This window comes from Anser anser (genome assembly GCF_964211835.1).
Source record: "Anser anser genome assembly, chromosome: 3".
Lineage (NCBI taxonomy): Eukaryota > Metazoa > Chordata > Aves > Anseriformes > Anatidae > Anser > Anser anser.
In genome coordinates, this window is record NC_139722.1 from 21,744,327 (window position 1) to 21,767,108 (window position 22,782).

At 40.2% G+C, this 22,782-nt stretch overlaps 1 protein-coding gene and 1 long non-coding RNA gene across 3 annotated transcripts in view; both read left to right on the forward strand.

Annotated features, from left to right (window-relative positions):
• Nucleotides 1-22,782, forward strand: part of DLGAP2 (DLG associated protein 2) — a 465,089-nt gene that overhangs the window by 15,849 nt on the left and 426,458 nt on the right. The window lies entirely within an intron of this gene.
• The window catches only part of LOC310895968, a 31,112-nt gene continuing 17,752 nt past the window's right edge, over nt 9,423-22,782 (forward strand). For both annotated transcript variants that reach the window (XR_014581079.1, XR_014581080.1), the window contains exon 1: nt 9,423-13,656. This is a non-coding gene — a long non-coding RNA (uncharacterized lncRNA). The remainder of the gene's footprint in view (nt 13,657-22,782) is intronic.

Here is a 22,782-nt window from a genome sequence, read left to right on the forward strand (position 1 = left end):
TTAGAAGAACTTAACCCAGAATTAAGGTAGAAAAACAAAAAAGTTTTAAAAAATGAATTGTAAGTGGTAATGAAAGGCCTTTTAGAAAAATAACTCATTTCTCATTTTAATTCTAACTGAACTTATTTTGGCATTTTGTGAATTAAAACTGCTGCTGATTGTTGTAGTGTTAAACAGAAAATTGCCATTTACTGTATGTTTAGTCAAAAAGTTATACTTCCATAATCCAGCTAACATAAAAGTGATAAATTGTCAGCATACATTATATACATCATTATACACATACCCATTATATCAGCAGATATATCTAATGATTTTCAAGGTTTATAAAAATATTCTAATTAAATTAAATAGATATTGGTATTACTCCAAATGAAACATCTGTAAGTGATCCCTTTCCTGCTGAGTTTAGCATCCTCAACAGGAACGTGTACATTCATAAATATGTTGTTCTTCTCTGTTGTTCTGTAAGCATGAAATCAAATCAGATTTTGTGGTTCTGTATTCAAAAGGTTTTACAATAGATCCCTAGATATTTTTATTACTGGAAATGCAACATTTTTGTTCCTCCAGACAGCCTATGTGTTTTGTGTTTAAGCTGCTTGGGCAGCTTAATTTTTTTCTGTGTCCAGCTGATTTCTAAATTGTTTTCTGTTGCTTTTGATTACTGAGTATTTGGTTTAGCTTAGTTCTGCAGTGCGCAGAGGAAAATGAAGATAACTGTGTAATACAATTATGACTATTCTCCCTCCAATCCTCATCAACACTGTCATGATCAGTTGTATACTGATAATGCAGAAATATTTAAGTAAAACTTTTACATTTTTTTATTCCTAAAATGAGGTAAATAAGTAGTTTATAGATATACTTACTATACATAGATGTAATACATATCTCTAAATTTGATCTGAGCATTGATAGACAATACTTTACAGGGAGGAAGACTAAGCTTTTTTACTTCTACATAACTGTAGCCTCTATGCATTGTCACCATTTAGGCAGCATATTCTTCAGTTAAAATATTTTTGTTTTCCTGATGAATTTTAAATTGCAATCCTGCACTTTATTTCCATTGTACAGAATTTTAAAGAACGAAAGTGGAAGGAAAGGTAAAAATGTTTTCATAGAATCATAGAATGGTTTGGGTTGGAAAGGACTTTAAAGATCATCCAGTTCCAACCTCCTGCTGCGGATGAAGATGTCTTTCCCTAGATCATGTTGCTCAAAGCCCTTTCTAACCCAACTTTGAACACTTCCAGGGATGGGGCACAGCTTTTCTGGGCAGCCTCACCCAGTACCTCACCGCCCTCATCATGAAAAAAAGTGAGGTAAGGTTCTACACTTCTGTATGAGGTTTGTATCAAAGGAACAGTGTTTTCTGCTAATCTGTTAAATTTCAGTGTTGTACACACCGTCTTTCCTTACATCAGACCCTTTTTCAATTTTTCTGAGCAAAATGGTTAGTTTTGAAGAATCACATTCTGTATGTTTGATTGCTCTAATCAACTCTACCATCTAGCTCCAAATTCTGGGAGTAAATTTATGTCAGAATCTAACCATGATATTCAGTTCAGGATTAAGATACCTAAATTTAGTTGTCTGCCTATATATGAGGGGATTCAGCTGCATAAACTCAGACATCTAGCGCCTTTTCAGAAGCCCTAAGTTATTCTCTGTGGCTCTCAGCTAGGCTAAAGGGCTCCAGTCTTTCTTAGGTCCTGTGTAATTTTTCTCAGCCTTAGCAGAACTCCTGAGTAAACAGGCAGCCTCAGAAGTTATTAGACACCTCTACTGATTGATTGAATCACTGACTTGATTCCTACATGCCTAAGCTCCCACTGTAGTGCACAGAGATCCGGTCAGCACAGGGAAGGCAGCAGAGAAATTCAGTTCATCAGCCACCGTGTGTGCAGTAAACCTAGGCATCCCATGGTCTTTCAGGTGCTTTAGGTTATCTGGGACGTCTGCATGGGCTAGAAGGGGTTTGTAGGACCTACAGAGGATGTATGTTCTTTAGGAATGGCAGATGGAGGGTAGGCAGGATACCTGAGGGCACCTGCAGTGACGCGAGACACTGATATGTGAGCAGCTGAAGTGAGCCCTCACTGTGTGGTCTCAGGCTCCATTGAGACTAAGGGAGGCACAGGCACCATGGTAACATTGACACCTGAATTTTGGTATTGTAGATCTGTGAGCTGAATTCCACCTTACTGAGGATTTGGATACTGATTTAGCATCTTTCTCTTCTTTGTTTGTCTTTGGCAACTCAAAACTTCATTGTCATGTATATGAACTGCTATACTAGTCCATCAACTGAAGAGTCCCATATAGGCCAAACCCATCTATAGGGTTTGGCCTATAAATCATATTCAAGATGCTCACTTAACGTCCGAACAACACCCTGTTATGTACATCTTCTGTGGCTGATTAAATCTTTGAACAAGTATCACTAATTTTGATGAACCAGCATCCAAGTAGCTAGGACCATGATTGGCAAACCATGCCTAGAAGCTCCTTTTCAAGTCCTTTATTGACCTTTTACTACTGAAATGTTGCTTCAACTTAGTGAAGTGTAAAGTGTGGAAATGTGAGGTTTATGGCAACCTTCTCATCAAAGTACTGCTAGGAAGTATGAACAGAAGTCAGGGCCGAAGTCAAACTATGTAATAACTGCAATAGCAGTACCTCACACTTCTGGATTATCTAAGGATTTCAAAGTGTTTTGCAGACATTAATTAACACCACAACAGAGCGAAGTGTGTATTGTTATCTTGTGCTCGTGTCTTTGAGTAGTGAATGAAAAAGAAGCTACAAACTCATTCTGAGACCTTGGGAAAATCATTCATACTGTTACCTTCTCCTTCAGCTGGATAGTAGTGCTTTTTCCGTATTCAGTGAGGAGCTGGGAGGGTATGCTAGTCCATCTAAAATGGCAAGTGCAGGGGTGTTGTTGCAGCCAAAAATATTGCAGGCAGTACACGCGTCTTATTTACATTTATCACAATATGTGGAATTCATATAGTGCAGATGTCTCCATCTGAGCTTCTTGGATTTCTTTATAGTCAAGATCTAGTTATTGTAAAGTGCAATTAATCTCATTCTAAAGTAGGTGTCTGAACAGATCAGACTGACTGTAAAGGATGCCTGGGGCTGAGTAGTTCAGATGTAGGAGAACTGAATCTCCTCCTACCTGTTCCGTGGGCAAAACTGCTATGATTTTGTCTTTAAAAATATACATTTAATTTTACTGAGCCACAGTTAGCACACCAGATGTGTGCTAACTCAGTGTCTCAGAATGTCTGTTCTAAGCATTTGCCACAGTGCTGTATCAGAATTTTCATTTAATTAAAAATACAAAATAATTGCTTCATCATTTTATACAAATACAAGGCCAATACCCATTATGTCTGTGTGGACATCTAGAGCAGTAAGAAAGGAAATGAACAAGGTTTTGCCTTGCAGGACTGAGGAAGATTTTTAGGACTTTTGTGCTCTTCCGTAAAGTGGTCTCTGAGCTTTGTTCAGTTTCCTCACACATCTCATGCAATCCTGTCCTCATGTACCCATGCTTATGTCCAGCTGACACTTAAGGAAGGTGTGGTCTTCTATAGGTCCTGCATCACACCTGTGATGATCACTGTGCATGCGACTTAGGTACTGGTGCCTGAGCGTTCAGGTGGCACTGGACATCCACATGTGGACAGTTGGTAAGATTTTCATCAAGATTAACATCCATAAACTTACTTGTCTACATGAAAGTGGGTTCCAGTGTGCTAAGTGGTTAGGTCTTCATGGTCAATTGATCGATTCAACTCATTATTGAAGGCAGTATGCATGCTCAGGAGATGGGGGAGAGGGTTATCTGCCTTGCATCTGCTGTACTGCTGAGGCATCTAAACTCAGGAAGTCCATCCACAGAGCAAAAAGTTAGCTTTGTCTCCAAAAACATCTCAAGCAGTATTGGAACAGTTGCATTTAAACAGTTGTATTAATTCCTAGATCTCACCTGAGAAGAATGGCCTTTCACCTAGCATGTCCGTAGGCATATTTGTGTAAACAGCTATATTTAGATCTCTTAAACACTGAGTTTTTCTCATCTAAAAGAAAATCACGTTCTATACAGTTTGCAGCAATGAGGATTTCAGAGGAAGCACAGGGCATCCACGCTGGAACTGCACAGATTTACTCATCTGAGTTCTCACATCCTAATTATGTATGGTGTCCTAGAGCCATGTTTCTTTCACAGTCATGCCTGATACTTCTACTAGGAAAATACAGTAGTCTTTCAAAGTTAATGAGTAAGATTTACAGAATATTTATTGTTATTCTCCAGCATTATAGAATCATAGAATATCCTGAGTTGGAAGGGACCTACAAGGATCATCGAGCCCAACTCCTGGATGATTCTATGATTCTATGAATTATGACATTTTTCTGCCAGCTTTTACTGAGGTCAGAAACAATGAAACAAACAAACAAAAATACCCCATCCCCCCAAAAACCTCGTGAAGCAACTTAAAACACTATGAAAGTTTTCATGTAAGATTTCAGTAAATTTGTATGTGTGGGACTTGCATCACTCCGTTACTGAAACAAATGACTAGGTTGATGCTGAATATCTTACAGTTTTGTTTTTTGAATAACATTATTATTCACATGCTGTTCACTCAATTTACTCGGAAATTCTTTGAAATTCCTCTCTGTATTCAGAGGCTAAAAAATGATTTAAATATGAAAAAGAAACAGCATGTTGCTAATTCACATTAAAGTGGATGAATATTTAAGCTTTACATTCGCTGTGAAACCACAAGTGGTGCATAGTGGAATATCCATAGTACTTGCAAAAGTATATTAAGCGATTCACAGAGTGTTTTTCCTAAGGAATAAATAATCTAAGTAAAGTCAGTATAGCCAGAGAACTCAGATATCCTCAAACCTACTCAAGTGCTGTAGCCACAAGAAATGTATTTAATATCTTGTATCTTAAAATTGATCATCAATTTTTAATATTTAAAGTCAGGAAAGTTCAAATGTACTTAAATAGGGAACGGCAAGTCCATTAGTACCAATCTGGATTTAGTACCAAATTCCAAGCCCTTTGTCTTTGCTAGTGAAAATGCCAGGCAAGAAGAAAGGCCAGAAGTGTGAGTAGTTTGCAAGTGAATCCACACAAAAGGGAAATGGTAAACTGTGGGAGTTACACGAGCATGAATCCTGTTAAGAACCTGTGTGTATCTAAGTGGAGCAGTGGACAAATGTGTATTTGCTTTGCCCGCACCTACTGCACGAAATGGAGGGGAGGTAAACCAGACTGTATAGGAATATCTCTAGTCCAAAAGCTGTGAAGCTGTGTGAGGGCAATGCTCTGTACAGCGTAATAAACCCTGCTGTGTCTGTGAATGAATGTGCTAATTCTTTTCAAGTGATTTTTCTTGTCACTTTTGCTGATGAGCATAAGGGTTTGGTCATCGTGTTTCTTGGGAAAATAGCAAGTCATCGTGTATATTTGGACATGAAATGACTGGCATTTACGCTGAGATAAATATTAGAAATTAACAAATATTTTAAACTGGCCATATGGAAAGGAAGCTTTCTATAACATGTAGCACCACTCCAAAATCTATTTTAAAACTTAAGTGTCTGTAAACTCATGGAGGTTTATAAGACTTCATATACAACTATCTTTTTGGATTAACCTGTTTTCTCAATTCAGGCACTGTGATTTTCCTACAGAACAATCCTTTTTTTTTTTTTTTCCTTTTTTTTTTTTGTCTTGTATTTGTGGAGAAAATTTTGCTTGGTCAGAGGGTAAACAGGTTGAGTTGATAGTATATTATAGTCACCTTGCCCTCACTTAGAAAAGATGTAAGTAAATAACTAAACAGGATAAACTGAGATGTTCTGGTATGCAGGTATGTTCAATAATTTCTTGTGCCATTGGAGTGACATCAGAAACACAATGTTGTGATAGTTTTGCTGATATGTGAAGAGGAAAACTGTGTTTCAGAGGCTCTGAATTGGGAATTGACACAATAGTAAAGCTGCAGTCCTGATACTAATTTCAGTGGGAGCCTTGTTAGTCCGTACATGAATTTGCATTGTTATTCCAGCTCTTAAAATTTCTGTCAATCACGGTTGTCTTTCTCTAAGAAAAAAAAATTAGATTACTCCTCTGAAATATTGTAGCGTGCCTTTATGTGATTGCTTTTCAATCAAGGTGTTCCTGTCCTAAATGGAGAATGAAAAGCAGACTAGCAGCACAACCTCTTCACTTTCTATTCAGATTTTCTCTCTAAATTTACCCTCAGGATAATAAGAACATAAAATGCAGCTTTTGAAATCTTGAATGGATATGTCTGTAGTAAAAAAATTACTCTGGAAGTGTTGATAGCTGTTGTAAAAAGTGAGAGTTGACAAAAGAAGCTTACAATATATGAAAGATAGGGAAGCAGTTCAAAATGTGATCACATTAATAAAAGAGCTTAATGCAACACTAAGCTTCATCAAATGAGAGCTTATATTGTCTACAAAACCTTTTATTGTATGGTTTTTGGCTCTCTTCATCTCTCCCCCATTTTCCATTTTTATTTGTTTTATCATACTCCAGTCACGCTCTTAATCATCCAGCCGTATTCCGTTCAGTGAAAAGAACAGAATAAATAGTGCGGTTGGACGGGGCCTACGGAGATTAACAAGTCCAACCGCCTGACCTCTTCAGAGCTAACCATAAGGTAAAGCATATTCATGAGGGCCCTGTCCAAATGCCTCTTGAACACTGACAGGCCTGGGGCATCAGCCACCTCTCTAGGAAGCCTGTTCCAGTGTTTGACCACCCTCAGTGTAAGGAAATTTTTCCTAACGCTCTGTCTGACCCTCCTCTGGCACAGCTCTGTGCCATTCCCTCATGTCCTGTCATCGGTGACCAGGGAGCAGAGACCGGCACCTCCCTCTGTGCGTCCCCTCCTCAGGGAGCTGCAGGGAGCAGCGAGGCCGCCTCTCGGCCTCCTCTTCTCCAGACTGGGCAACCCCAGGGTCCTCAGCCTCTCCTCACAGGACATGCCTTCCTCTACTCTTACTGCTTCCCAGTCCTCATCACTTAGCCATGTCTCCGCTTCTGGGAATTTCTCTGTGAACAATGCATTTCAAAGCCTGAGTGCTTTGAGTTTCCTTAATCATTAATGGTTTCCGTAATCATCCCAAGAGGACCTGCTATTGGAAACACAGTTCTTCCAGCCTTTAAGGACTTTAAGGACTTTAAGGAGTTATATTTTGGTCATCAATGCACAGCTATCATCATAGGTCAGATCCAAAAGATGGCAAGTGCAGAGTTGACTTAGGAAGGAACTGGGGAACCAGAAGAGCGGAGAACATGGCAAAATTCAGAAAGGTTCTTTGTACTGGACTAGGTTTTTACACATATAAATAGTTTCATTTATATAGGTTTTTTTATTGATTTCTGTGTGTTTGCTGATCAAAAATAGTTACTTTACTGAACATGCTGACTGTTGAAAGCCAGTATATATTCAGAGAAGGATCATTTTGCTTCTTCTGTTTCCCTAAGTGTCCCCTGCTAACCATTGGTGAAATGAGGACACTAGTGGTACATGGACGCTGCTCTGAGCTGGTGTAGCCATTCTTGCGTTAATGTCTTAAGGACGTGGACATTGGCCAAATCCTGAGTTAGTAAATTTCTTTATATTTGCATTAAAGAAATTAAAGCACTTTACATAAATCGAGTTTCTGCCTTAGCATCTCGTATTTCTTTGAAAGTATCTACCATGCGTAGGGACTTACAGAATTTAATCCTGGTCTTTAGGAATGACTTGCATAAAAGAGCTTCCCAGTCAATAGTTTTAAAAACTACTCATCAGCAGGGAAAGTAAATTATCAAAACTATTTTAATTAATGTATCCTATGTAAGCCTTTCGCTATCAGGTTTTGGCTTTCTAAATCTGTAATTATATATTGTTATCCCTTTACAGATTAAAAGGTTATCCTTCTTTGAGCTTTTCAGTTTGTTTTATAGGAGCATAGAATTCATTTGATTTCCCTGGTAACATGGAAATATTTCTTTGCTTGCAGTTTCAGCCCCTCATGTACTTTGCAGTTAGGGCTTGGTGAATCTCTTCTGAGCAATTCTGTATGTGGCCTAGATGTTGGATGTTCTTGTGTTGTTTCATTTATCATGTTCTCTGAAGTAATTTAATGTCCTCTTAGGTGTATACCTAGTGAAGTATGGCTGTTATTATCCTTAGCAACAACAGAGTTTCCTTAATCATTAACATAGCTTTCTGCAGAGTGACAATTATTTTGTACACTTAATAAATGAAATGGGAGTCCTCCTGATCATCAGTCAGTCACTGTGTAATTTCAGTTTGCATCCTAATGCATATTCAGAAGTGTCCAAATAAAAGTATTTCATGTTCCCTGACTTTCAGGTTCCTGACTTTACAACTTTACAACAAATATTTCATTTTACTTGTCTAGATCCTTCTGTAACTAAAAAATGTTAATATTTTTAATGAATTGTGCATCACTAGCATACATACTAGCTACCATACTCTCTGTCACTCATGCTTAAGAATTAATTGATCCAATAGGAGCAGAAGGCATTTATTTTAGTTAGACCAGTCATGGGGAGAAGATGGGTGATAACTGGGAATGGTGGGAAATGCATTCAGCAGTATGCACAGGTATTTGGATGATTTTGAGAGACACTGTAGCTACATGGCATAGTTTTGCTGCATTTCTCTTATTTTATTTGCATTGCAGTAGAGCATATGTCTAAAGGTCCCGACTGTATTTGCTTCTTAAAATCTGCATGAGTAACACGGTCTAAAACACAAGCGGTGAGAAAGCAAACATGCTGACAGAGATAGGTAGCGTCTTGTTTAAGGCTGCAAAACAACAAGTGCCTTTTCCACAAAATGATACCATGCCAGATAAGACTGGCATGAGAAAAAGACATAAAAGATGCATCAGAAACATTCGATGATTTTCTTTCCTTTTTTTCCCTTTTTTCTTTTTTTTTCCTTTTGACCTGACATGGCTGCTTCATTTTGTAATGGTGAAATACTGGAATGGGCCTGCCCCAAAAGCAAGAATTTCATTAAAAATTACCCTGTCAGGGATACAGTATCTAGGGCTGAAAGGAATCACTTGGACCACTGAGATAACATCATCATATACCTCAATAAGACTGATTTAAGTCCCTTCCCCTTCCCCTTCCCCTTCCCCTTCCCCTTCCCCTTCCCCTTCCCCTTCCCCTTCCCCTTCCCCTTCCCCTTCCCCTTCCCCTTCCCCTTCCCCTTCCCCTTCCCCTTTCTTTTTGCCCTCTTTTTCATATTTCGGAATGCTGTTCTAGATGCTTTCTGTTTTAAGTATTTAAAACAAACTAAATTTATTCATACCCATATCAGACAGCACTTAGCTTTCCATTTCCTTTGAACTGAATACTGTCAGGATGCTTCGGGTGTTTCCCTATAAAGTGAAAGGGCAGCATTCAATTCTTACTGTGAATAGAATTAGTGGCTTAACTTAATTTGCCTTTTCCACATCATTGGTCAGTGCTCAAGATAAGAGACTATTAGCTGTTTTTCCCAGTATCACTAAAATAACTCTTAAAAAGTGTTTTCAAGAACCAAATATTGTTCTGAGTGAAATATATACGTTATGAAATTCTTCCTAACCAATATTAATTCTAAAACAACGTTTGCATAGTAGAAGTAAAATAGTGAGTAATACCACTGACAGCAGTGTCCTGTGGTATCTGGGGCGTGGAAGAGAAATGTCAGTGCTCTGTGATCCTCTCCAAATAATTCCCCCCCCCCCCCCAAGACAAGGCAAAAAGTACCCCCGTGATTTGTGTACCTGCTAAATTTTGAAGTATGAGAAAATTGTGGAGAGAACATTTCAAAGGAAATGGCAAGTATTTTGTACTGGAAATTAATAATGTAATTGATTTCTAAGGGTTACTGCTTCTTCCCTGTATCTCAGAGTCTACAGAATGATAGTACCCAATACTGCCAATACTTCCGTCTGTGGAATTACCCACTTAAATTAATTAAGTTAACTGTTAAGATAGTTTTATGTTTGCAGGTTGTATTGGGTTTACGTGGCAATGGTTTGGTAGCGGGACAGCTGCAGGGGTGGCCTCTGTGAGCAGAGCCCAGCAGCTGCCCCATGTCAGATCAGAGCCAGCTCCAGCCGGCTCCAAAAGGGACCCGCTGCTGACCAGAGCTGAGCCAGGGAGTGATGCTGGGTGGGCCTCTGGGAGAGCACACTGAAGAAAGGGAAAAATAACTGGTGTGCAACAGCATCTGGGAGAGAGGAGTGGGAACGTGAGAGAAGCAGCCCTGCAGCCCCCAAGGTCGGTGCAGCAGGAGGGCAGGAGGTGCTCCAGGCACGCAGCACAAGTTCCCTTGCGGCCTGTGGAGAGGCCCCTGGTGGAGCAGGCTGTCCCCCTGCAGCCCACGGGTCCCACACGGAGCAGATCTCCACGCTGCAGCCCGTGGAGGAGCCCCCGGTGGAGCAGGTGGATGTGGCCTGGAGGAGGCTGCGGCCCATGGAGAGCCCCCGCAGGAGCAGGCCCCGGGCCGGAGCTGCAGCCCGTGGAGAGGAGCCCACGCAGGAGCAGGGGGTCTGGGGGGAGCTGCCGCCCGTGGGGGACCCGTGCTGGAGCAGTTTGCTCCTGGGGGATGGACCCCGTGGTACGGAGCCGTGTGGGAGCAGTTCTTGAAGAGCTGCTGCCTGTGGGCAGCCCCCGCAGGCTCAGTTCGGGAAGGACGGCATCCCGTGGGAGGGACCCCGCGTGGAGCAGGGGCAGAGAGTGACCATGAAGGAGTGGTGGAGATGAAGCGTCAGGGACTGACCGCAGCCCCCATTCCCTGTTCCCATGTGTTGCTTGGGGGGAGGAGGTGGAAGAGGGTGGATGGGGGGGAATGTTTACTTTTAGTTCTCACTGCTCTAGTCTGCTAGTGATAGGCAATAAATTACATTAATCTCCCGGTGCTGAGTCTGTTTTGCCTGTGACAATAATGGGTGAGCAATCTCCCTGTCCTTATCTCATCCCTAGAGCCCTTTTGCATTGTATTTTCTCCCCATTACTTTGAGTGGGGGGAGTGAGAGAGCGGTTGTGGTGGAGTTTATCTGCCCAGCAAGGTGAAACCACCGCACAGGTTCCTAAGCACAGACTAAATGCTGCTTCAGCTTCCTCAATTTCACACTGTACCTTTATTCCTTAGCTCTCTTCAGGCCTTTCTTGCATCAAATTTCCTCTCCTGGACCTCACGAATTATACCTTAGAGTCCTCTGTCACTTTTTATCTTTTCAAGCAGTTCTGCTGATATCTTGACAAGTCTAATTGACACTCAATTCTCTTGGGCAGGATGCATCACTGAGGAAACCCTATTCTTCATATCCAGCGTAGTGTCATGGGAACTTTCAGTGTTTCCATCGTCACTTGGCTTTCCCTCTTCTCCTTTTGTAGAAATATCTTATCCTATCTATAAATTCTCCACATCAAATGGTGTTTCTGCTGCATATTACATTGCATGAGGCATGGGGGTGGCCTGCTCACCCTGCTTGAGGCACTGCTGTGGGGCAGGTGTAGTGGCCAGTTACACTTGTGGTCTAGAAAGAAGATGACACTGGGGGGTGTAGAGTAGAGCGTTACTGATTCATAGATTTTAGAGCTAAAAGTACTACTTTGAATATCTGAATTTGACTCCTGGATGTTGCTTGTCAGGGACCAGTGGTCCTCAACCCATGCTCCTCCCAAGACTGCCTCTTGTTGCTCATGGAGACTTTAGACTATAAAGTCTGAAACAGGCTGACAGAGGAAATTATGACATTTACCAGAGCTGATTACCAGGCTATGATTGTTACCCATCGGTCAGCAAAGAGTGGGAGGTTCCTCCTCTTAAATTGCATCCAAGATTTCCTGCCTCAAGTCATCAACTTCTTGGAAAAAAAAAAAAGGAAATTACTATTCTACAGAATAAGAGAGAAAAGGAACAGAGAAGACAGAGATGAAATGAGAGAAAATAGAGAAGGGAATTAAAGTAAGTGATTTCTTTTTCCAAACAGAAGAAATTAAAGCAGACAGTAGCCATGAAGTAGCAATAGAGGGAAGACAATACTGTTTTGGGGCAGAATAGTCAGATGAGTTTCCAGTTCTGAGCTTACCACGTGACTAATACTGGTGAGTTGGGTTTAATAACTCACCAGTCAGCACTCTTCCTTCACCTGTCCTACATGCCCCTTTCCTTTTAATACGTAAGCTGTAATTACAGGCAATGCAACAAGTACAGCTGTGTTCTGCTTATCTTTTCTATACGTTAACAGACATTAAGTATTACTAGAGGACAGCTCATGAATTTTCCACTGCTTTTAGCATGTCCTTGTACCATAGCCTAAGAAAAGAGAGGAGAGAGGAGTTTTACAGCACACTTTGAAGGTTAACAGACCTGAGCATTCAGAAACCCTGGGGGTAAATGAATCCCAAACTGAGACCCCATCACAAAAAAAATCTTTCTCATTTATACCATAAAAATACAGTTGAACATCCCTGTGGATCTTGGCTGCAGTATGATTTCACAGGGACAGAAGCAATTTCTCAAGTAATATGGTCCCAAATCACACAAGGCATTGTAGGTCGCAGCCAACATTTGGCTCCCACCTTGAAACATATTGTATTTTCATTATAGTATATAAGAGACTCAGGTGCTTCCTTTCTTTTTATCAGAAGTTTCAAATTTAGGCCACAAGACTTGCTATAAACTCCTAAATGTGCCTGTTTGCTTGTGACAGGAGGTGCTTGTGTAAGACTTTCTTCTGCTGGGGAAGCAGTAAAGCAGGGTATTGAGATGGCATAAAGCACTGCCAGGTATTCATCAACCTTTTTATTCTGGGCTGCCATTTCATGCGATGATTTATAATCCCACTTCTAAATTCCCTCCTCTGCCTTTCCTGTTTTATCACACTGCCTTGGCTGTGGGTTTTGGAGAGGGACAGCTGTTGAGCCTCTCCTGCCGTAGGGCTGTTTGGTCAGGCAAAGGTGGTCTCAGATTAATTCAGTACCCTCAGCTCTGTGACCAAGATAATGAATAGTGTGTTTGCTGTGGAATTCAAAGTCTCAAGTGTAGCATATATTGGACACAAGCTAAGTTCCTCTGACGTCAGTGCAAAGTCTTCCACTGATTAGGATGGCCTTTGGATGTGGCCCAGAGCTATCAACTAAAATGGATGTAGCTGTGTTTTAATAAGCAGATGATTACAGGTAAGTATTTGCAATTAAATGAAAACTAAATAGGCTAAATTATTCTCAGGGGTAATTCTGTTGTTTTCAATGGAGTTATACCAATAACTGATTTGACCCAATATTTTGTTTATAGCAGGGCTCATGAAGTGCTAATTATATTGGTCACATTAGTGAAAAACAAACAGACCTCAGCTTTGTTTGTATGGTCAACCAATGTAATTATGAATGCTGGAACTGACAGCTAAGCTTAATGTGGAATACTGAGCACTAACTAAAAATGCATGTGAAACACTTTGTTGGGAGTACATACTGTACGGAAACTGGAACATATTTTTGGACAGCATCCCTGGCTTTGCAAATCAGATGCTAAGATTCAGCAAAGATGAGTCTTGAAGGTAAGGAACACTCCAGCAGAAAAAAAAAATCGTAATAGAAGTGTTAGTCATGGATTACATTGCACTGTGAATGAAGGTTCAGCTGAAATAATTAAAGATTAACAAAGATATTTAAGCCATCTCTAACTCAGAATATTGAAACAATTTACTGGTTATTTAATTTACTGTATGAGTGACGTGAATCTGAGCAAAATTGCCCATGGTAAATGTGGAGGCGCAACTGTAATTTTGTTTGTATTAGCCAAGTTGGCCAAAGCAAAATCCTGACAGTCCTAACAGAAGTCTATAGAAGAAAAGACCCCAGACAGGAAGAGAATTTAACAATATCTTGTATAACCAAACCATACTATCTTAGTTCATATCTCCTTTAAATCTGTTTTGTCAAGGCTCTCTAGAGAGCTTGGTGTATAATGCACTACATGTACTAGCACTACACAATAAATTAACAAAATATTTTAAGATAAATCACTATTTGCATTTCAAAGGAATTCTCTTAATAGGGCAAAACGTTTTTCACTGTCAGTGCTTGAATGCAGGTTTACATTTAGGTCATTAAGAAGTTATTAGAAAATACTGAGGAGATAGTAATAGTTAGCTACGTGAAGATCTAGATGAGAAATGTGAAGTGGAACACCAAAACTGAAAATTTTTACTCTTTCAATTCTTCTGTTCTTATGAAAATGAGAAAAATAGGATTTACTGGGAGCAGAGGTGCTACACCATCTTTTGCCATCTAACTGAATAATTGTGTTTATTGCTGATACACGGCTCTGCTTTAAAAAAACCTACCACACTCACCAGAATTGCGATCAGAAATGAATTATGTGACTGCTGTTCTGGCTGATGTCCATAAAATGGGGGCAACGACACATTTCTCTGTATAGATTCCAATACGCACCTCCTAGATAGGCAGCTATTATATTCACCCACCAAGCCTCCTACTCTCTTATAATACACCTTTAGCTCACTGTCAAAAATACCTCTGGAGTTCAAGTGATTTATTTTTGCTCAGAAGGTTTTCAGAAACAATCGGGAGTTCTTTGTTTTTATTACACCATTTTTCTCAGTAACCAGTGGGGAAAAGATTAAAATATTAATCTGTGCCTCCTATATGAACAATTTCTAGTTTTTAGAACATCTCTTTCGGTAAAGGAGTATTATCTTTATTATTATATCAGTAGAGAGTATTTCAAGATGTATTACCATACCAGAAAATGGTTGGCCATATCTTTAAAGATGTAGGCAATCATATATATTGTATAGACAGAGGACTAGAAGAATGAGATGGGTTTGTACAGTTCTGAGAAGTTTCTGGCCATAAGTCCTTGCTTGAGACCGGTGACACAGTTATGGAATTAATAGTATCTCTGTCCCATTTCTGGTCCCTCTGGAGCCAGTCCTCCCGGTGTCAGGTCTTACGCCTGTTCTGTGTCGGGATGTAAGCTCAGCCTTTAACCTACATTGCTACCAGAATCTAGGTGCCGTTCCAGCTCTGCTGTTATTCAAGTCTGCTTGAATGCTCCTGCTTCTTCATCTTGCTACTCCCCAGCTACTATGTAGGAAGCATTTAGCTAGTGAGACAAAACATTAAAGGAAAGTACTTGAAAGCCATAGTCAATTTGTATGTTTATCTGGTTGTATGTTATCTTATCCAGACACATTAGAGTGACTTCTCTTTTCAAGGGAGAAAGCGAATTCATGTTAATTTAAGAAGGTTACTTGTTTTTAATGTAGCAGTTCCTAACATTTCTAGGCAGTTCTCGGTGACTTTGCATCCTCCTCTCCCCTTAGTACCGTGTCTGCTCCTTCCCGCTAGTCACAGGTCCCCTTGGAGCCAATCCAGAAAGCGGCGTTTGGGTTAGCACCACTCCTGGCCCCACCCTTCCCCATCTTCCCTCGCACCTCTCCTACCCTTCCCAGACCTCTGCTGTGGAACAGAGGCTGGGAAGCTCCCCATCCCACAGCCACCCCCCGCCACGCCTCGTGGTGTTGCCTGATGGTCAGATGGACATCTCTTGTGTTCCAGTTTGTGCCCATTGCCTTTCTCCTGGCACTGGGCACCACTGAAAAGAACCTGGTTCCATCCTCTTTGCACCTTTGCACCTTTGCTCTTCAGGTGTTTGTAGACATTGATGAGAGCCCTGAGCCCCCTCTTCTCCAGGGTAAACAGTCCCAGCTCTCAGCCTTTCCTCATAGGAGAGATGCTCCAGTGTTTTCATTGTCTTCATGGCCCTTTGCTGGACTCTCTCCAGTAGCTCCAGTAGCTCTTGTACTGCGAGGCCCAGAACTGGACACAGTATAGATGTGCAGCCTCACCACTGCTGAGTGGAGGGGAAATTTTGCATCAAACTTCCTTTTTTCCTTAGATGTCCAGTTAGTCTGTGATGGTTGTTCAATAGCTTGCCTGTTAGACCCATTTAACATGAAAGGTTTTTGATTGCTGCTTTGTGTCTGGGACAACTATTTGGAAGTGTTTATTACTCTCTGATGTTCTAACTCATCAACTTACAGCTATGTTTTGGGCAGGGGTCAACATCTACTGTGGATGTGCCAGCACTTATGCAGGTGACTGCTAATACAGAACTGATTCAATCTGTTTGGTTAGGAAGTTTCAATGTTATTTCATTATTAAAACCATTTGGTCCGTAGAAAGGTGACAGCTAGTCGTCGCACTTCTGAAAAAGTCCTTTTCCAATTATTTTGATTCATAAATTGGTTGATTTTAAAATTTCACTATGGACTGCTGTTTTATTGCTCCAGCCCAGAGAGCGTTGTTGCATTATTTTAATATTTTCTCAATAGTTTTCCTAGGCTGTATCTTTAAGACAACAGGAAACAAAGCTTTCCCCTGATTGATGCAACTGGCAGGGCTACTTTCAGTTTTCACTTCAGTAAGGTATATGAGGACAAACTTCAACCAATCTAGGCAATAATGTGATTTCCAAGTGATCTTGCACTCTGGTGCATTGCTTAAAATCCCTTTCAGCAATGATATTAATGTCTCAGGGGTGCCATCTCATTGCAGAAGTGCTGGTAGAAGGATAATGCTACTTGGTATTTTGTTCTCTCTTCTTTGTTCCTTGCGGCTCCTGTTAGTTTGTGGAAATTAATAGGCTAGAATGGAAAGTGTTGCTCTTTATTTTTGCTGTTCAGAGAAACTCATGTCCTTTCTTTCCCAAATCATTTTGAAGAAAGAGGAAAGGAAGAAAAAATCTCCATACTTTGGTGGGCTGGCTGGTTTCAAATACCAGCCACTGTTGCCCTTTCATTGGTGTTCAGCAGTCTTTGTGAGATTGTTTTGGAAGCCTCTCCAGCACATGAATTTGCAATCTGCTGATACATATGCCACAGAGTTGAAAGTGTTTTTCATTTGTGAGGAACCTCTCAGAGCATCGTTAGGTTTCCTGCACTGTATCAGGCCTCTGCCAGCGCTACCCCTACATTATTTCATCAGTCTTTGGTAGCTGAGGTGAGTCATTGCTGCTGCTCTATAACAAACTCATTCTGCAGATTAACTTGCTGTATCTATAACATAAAACATTTTACTACTTTCATAATTACAGCATCAAACAATTATTGTATAAAAGCTTGCTATTACATCGAAACCAGATTCAAATGTACATAAAAGGTTATACTACTACTTATATACTCACATTTCAGTGTCAATAAAATGTTCCCTTAAATGAAGCATTTCCAAATCATACCAAGGGCATGGTCTCCTTGGAGTCCGGAGATAAAGATGTGCTTATAAAAAAAAAAAATAAATCACAGTGTGTTTAAGAGTTCTAGAACTTCTAAAAGTTGGTTTCTTTTAAGATGAAGATAAGATGATGTAAAGAATTTTATTTTTCAAAGTTGATATTTTGAAAACACCTTCCTCGGCTTCACTTCTCTTTATTACAAATGGAGAGCATCTTTGTATTCTTTTACAGAGTATTAAAAAAAATGTTGGGGTGGAGACCATACCCACTGCAGTCTGAAATCTGCACAAGAAAAGGTCTCTCTTTTTGTCTCTCTTTCTCTATTTTTAGAAGTCTTACATTCACTTTCTCTCCTGAATAAATTGTCCACAGATATCACTTAGCAATTATACCATATTAATAATACCTAATTAAAGGTTTTCATGAAGTGTTCTACCTATGCCTAAAATAACACTAGCTAATCCTTACAAACAATTATCAAATAAGTAAACAAAACAGAAATTTTAAAGTTTTGTTCCGGACCTGAGACACACGTGCAGAGACAATAGGTACAGATTTATAGCTTACAAGGGTGAGTGTCTTCCTTGATGCACGGGAATCTCCCACAATGAAAGAAAAGAGTTGTCGTAATTATCCTGAATATTTGTGTAATCTGTTTGTGTATAAAATATATCTGTGTATATATTACATGAATATTCAAGAGAATTACCTGTATAATTTGAATAATAAGGAAATAAGCAGGGAAAGCCTAAGCTTGTAAATTCTTACATTCTTCACATATGGTCACCCAGCTTATTCATCTGCAGCAGTGTTGCAAGCTCAAGGGATCTCACTTGTGAACAATAAAAATGTGCCTTAAAGTTTCCAAGGTACTTACTAGGTCTTTTTCTAAGTTGTTCATCAATAAATCCATTGAAGTGCAAGATGGCTACTTGAGCAAATGAGAAGGTAATAACTCAGTTTCACTGTGTTCCAAAGAAAGTGATTTTTTTTTTCAACAATTAGCGGTTTATAGCTGATTTGTTTCTCACTCCAGCATGCTTCTTCTCTGGAGTTTGGATAACTTTTGATACCCGATACTTCCGTAGCCTGCAGTGGATCCACACATGGGTGACTAGACAGTCGAACTACTCTGTGAAAAGAACTGAAAAACACCTTCTGTATTCCATATTAGCAGTGAGGGCATATATTTCCTGTGCCGATGTTACCACAAGTTATTGAGTGGAAGGAGAAAGCTTTAGTTCACAAGTTAAACATTACCGTTGCCTGTTTATGCTTGTCCCTCCTGCTATGTATTATCCAAATAATCCTCCTTTTGTAATTTTGCTATTGCTTGGGCCAAAGTCTAAAATAATGCCCAAATACAGAATCTACTTTGAAAACTAGACAGCAGTGTAAACAGTGAGCTTATAAATGTCAATTTTTACACTAAATCTGATAGTTGTACAACCCCATCTGATGATGAAATGCTTTCCCTTATGCTTATCTCCTGTATTTCCTACTTTAAAATTCCCCAAGTTTTGTGTTAGTTCAAAGACTAGTAAGCACTTGGGTAATGCATTAGATTAGAGTAAAAGGAAAACATTAAACTGATGCATGCTGTCCCGTTCTTAGATGTACTGGTTTTATTTGAGTTATTACATATCCTGTAGTCTTCATACTTCAAAGAATACTTTAGACAAGTGGCCCTCTGAAATTGCATCTATATTCTCCTGAACCATTGGGGGCATAGGATCAGGCATACACACAGGATATATGTATATATACACAGGACTGAATGAATCATAGGCTCATGCAAAAGCTTTCATATAATGACTGTTTGGAGGAATTTAGGCTTGGCAATTTGGAGGAATACTAATTTAAGAACGCTGAGAATTAAGAACTGACTGTGCATATGCATATGAGAAAAAATTCCTAATAATCCTGATGGATTTTCCTAATATATGACCCAAGTAATAGTAAGTCTATAGTTAAGATAAATTTGGCCAGACTCTTCTTTACACAAAGACACAGCATGCTATTCAGATGACTTAGAGTAGCGCACTCATTTTTAGGCACCTTTGCCAACAAAGCACTTTGAGAGATCTCAGGAATGCCACTGTGAAAGATGTGTGCACTCATCCCCAGCACTGCAGTTCCTTATTTCTGGTCCCATCTCCTGAGAGCAGAGTCCTCAGTCCTGAGATGAAGCCCCTGGAAACTTTATATGGTACCTGGGGAGAAAAGAGCATTTCAGGATTGGATGTGAAGTGGCTAGCATGTTGAACAAGACAGCTCTTCACGTAGCTCAGTGTGAAGTCTTGTCGAACTAGCCAGAAGGGATGCTCAGTGTCCTAAATAGATGTGACCTAAATTTTAGACTTTTGCAAGATTTAGATGCATATGGTGGGGACCTTCCTCTGCTCAGGCTCTGATAACATTAACTTCTCTTAAGCACATATTATGACACCCTTTCTTCCTTTTTTTAAAAAAAATATATTTTATTTTAAGGTTTTGTTTTGAAACAAAGTCAACACCCTGTTGTGGTTTTAGTCCTGTTCTGAATCCTGGGGTATTCACAAGAGGCATCTTCTTGCCCTGCCTGAGAGAAATGGCCTCTCACCTCCAAGTAGGGTGCTTGAAGCTATGGGGTCATTCTCTGGGCCTCTTGCAAGCATTGCATCTGTTTGCTTGGTAGCACGCTTCCTCCCAGTGACCTAGTGTAGGTGAGAGTAAGGGCCTGTAATGCTAGAAAGTCTTCTTCTATAGTCCTATGGTACTGGAAAGTCCTTATTCCAAAAAGAGCCTTTGAAAATATTTTGGTGAATATACTGCTGTTTATATACTTTGGTGAGTTTATCAACAAAACTGAAGTGGTCCAGGCAAATCGTTAGTTTTAGGAAACATGGACTAGATTTTCAGTGATATTCTCAGCAAGAAGAATGTAAACTGTGATGTATGGTACTTATGATCTATGTTGTATATATCATATAATGTCATGTAAAGTAGCCATTGCACCAGGCAGCAGTATGCTTCAAAGGCAGCTGAGTTCTAAGATGATAAAAATTTTCTGCTAGCCTTTGCTTAGCTTCAGGAGCAAGTAAGTATAACCAAAGAGTCCACTGTTTTTCTGCTTGCTGGCCCTGCACAAGGCGAGGAGCGGACAGAGAGGTTGATGCCAGGAGGGTGATCAGTCTCAACCCCTCCGCACTGAGGGATGGGGAGCACCTGGAAATAAATCCAATTTAGATAAACTAATTCCATCAATCCAAACCAATACAATCCAGTCCAATCCAAATGAATCCAGTGTGTTGTTCGAAAACAGCAATTAATGATATAAACAATGATAAACACAAGTAATATTTATACTTTTTAATGGGGAATTACTAGCTTCACATATATTTCTCATCATCCTGTCTCCAAGCTTGTCTCCAAAGATAGGGGAACACAGGTGGAGGAGAAGATTTTTAAGACCTTGGGGGTTCGCTCCCCTCCCATCGTAGCCATGGGTAGCACGGTTAGTCAATGCTGTTTTTGTCATCTCAGTGGAGTTTGGGATAAAATTCAGAGAAAGCCAAATTGCCACTTCATCCTGTAATGGTGAAATCTGTTTCCCATATAAGCCAGCCTGTCTGTTCTCTGTGAACCAGCGTACAGTGAAGCAGTGGGGAAATAAGCATTAAGCAAGAATGTAGACTACACTGTACAGACGAAAACTAGTGGGATGCAAGGATGAATTCTCCAACATCATATAGACTGACTTGGTATGTGCAAATAGTATTTGTTAGACTGAGAGAAGATGAGCTGTAATTCAGTGTTCAGTGCTGACAGGCAAGTCAAACTAACATTTCATTTCTAAAGGCTATGGAAAAAATGATTTTACTGGCTTCTGAGTAGGAATTGTTTAGATTTGATTTGATTTTGCTAAAATAAAAATGCTCCATTTCTACTGTAAATCAAACCAAAGAGCTTAGCTCAGTTTTAAATGCCAGTGTATCTAACAAAATTGTTTATGGCTGTTTCTGTGCTGCTGTATGCAGCCTCAGGATGAGATGAAGGCGAATGCCGCTATGCATCCACATTGCTTGCCTGCAGGAGCACCCCCTGAAAGTAGCCCTGATGCAGCCCTGTATTTTGGGAGGAGGGAACTGAGATATCCCTGTTATTAAAAGGTCACCATGTTCCTCAGGGTGCTTTTATCTTAGGAGTGAGTGGTTCCAGGTCTTCAGCTGTTGTATAGGTCTTCGGGGTGGTGTGGCTGAGAAGGCGGCTCAGTTTTCTTTCTTGCAGGGGTTTCTGGTCATGTCTGGGCATCATCCAGGCTCCGTGGGATTACAGGTTTGTAAGACAGCTCTTTTCTTAATGCAGCCTGGTCTACAAAGAATGCACATAAAGAATTAAATCTTAAAAGAACTCTAGGCAGGAGGTAGGTATACAAATCCAAAGCAAGTCCTAACAGATGAAGTAACAAGTTTCTGTTGGTAAGGCTCCACCTGCTTCTACATGTAGGAGTGGCCATATTTACAGTGAGAATTCATGGAAATATTTTACGGAGCACAAATCTTGCCACTACCAAGTCAGATTTCTCTGTTCATCTTTTATGAAAGAAAGGACATCTAAAGATTATGAAAGAAAAAAGAAAATATTTCCTAAAGTGGATCCAGGGCTAAGGGCTTAGTGCATCAGTCCCCAAAGAGAATGAAATTCCTCCCCATTGTTTTCTGGAAAGTGCTTGAATTCAAGAAAAAAAAAGAAAAAAAAGAAAAAAAAAAAGTGGTAGCAAAATATACCCATCTCCATAGCCTGCAGTAGGTTGCTTTGGTGTACTGCCCTTGGTGGGACACATTGTTAGGTACCTCTGATTTCTCTGGATATGGTATAGGAAGCCTAAACACTGAGTAGAATAGAAAAGAATATTGAATTTTGGATGCTGTTGACTCGAGATGTCTGGGCATCCAGTTGGAATAGAGGTACTGCATTGCTTAGCATAATGGAAGAAAGCCAAAACCTTAATTCCTTGAATACTGTACAAATAATGGCATCTGAGGACATGTCCGTGTCCTTTCGGGTCCAGGTTATTAGCTTTTTCTTCCTGTCTCCTTACTTTTTAGCTCCTTTCACAGACAGTTGGAGAAATAGCTGCCAATATGTCAGTATCCTAGCCCTCGCATCTGCCACCAGCTCCCAAGGAACTCCCTCAGGGCCACCTCAGTGAAGCTTCAGCTGGGGATAATCAAATTTTGCCATGAAATTCAGCTTCTGTTGTTTCATCAATTAGTGAACCAAGGACAGGGTGTGAGTATATAATGCAATGAGCCTGAACTGTGGCAGATTAGTAAGTTTCTGTTTGTCAGTTGAGTTGCCATGTTGTTCAAAGTGTCCCTTGGATATCCCTAGAGCTTTGACATGTATTGATTTAACAGCACTGTTGTCCAGACATGATCCC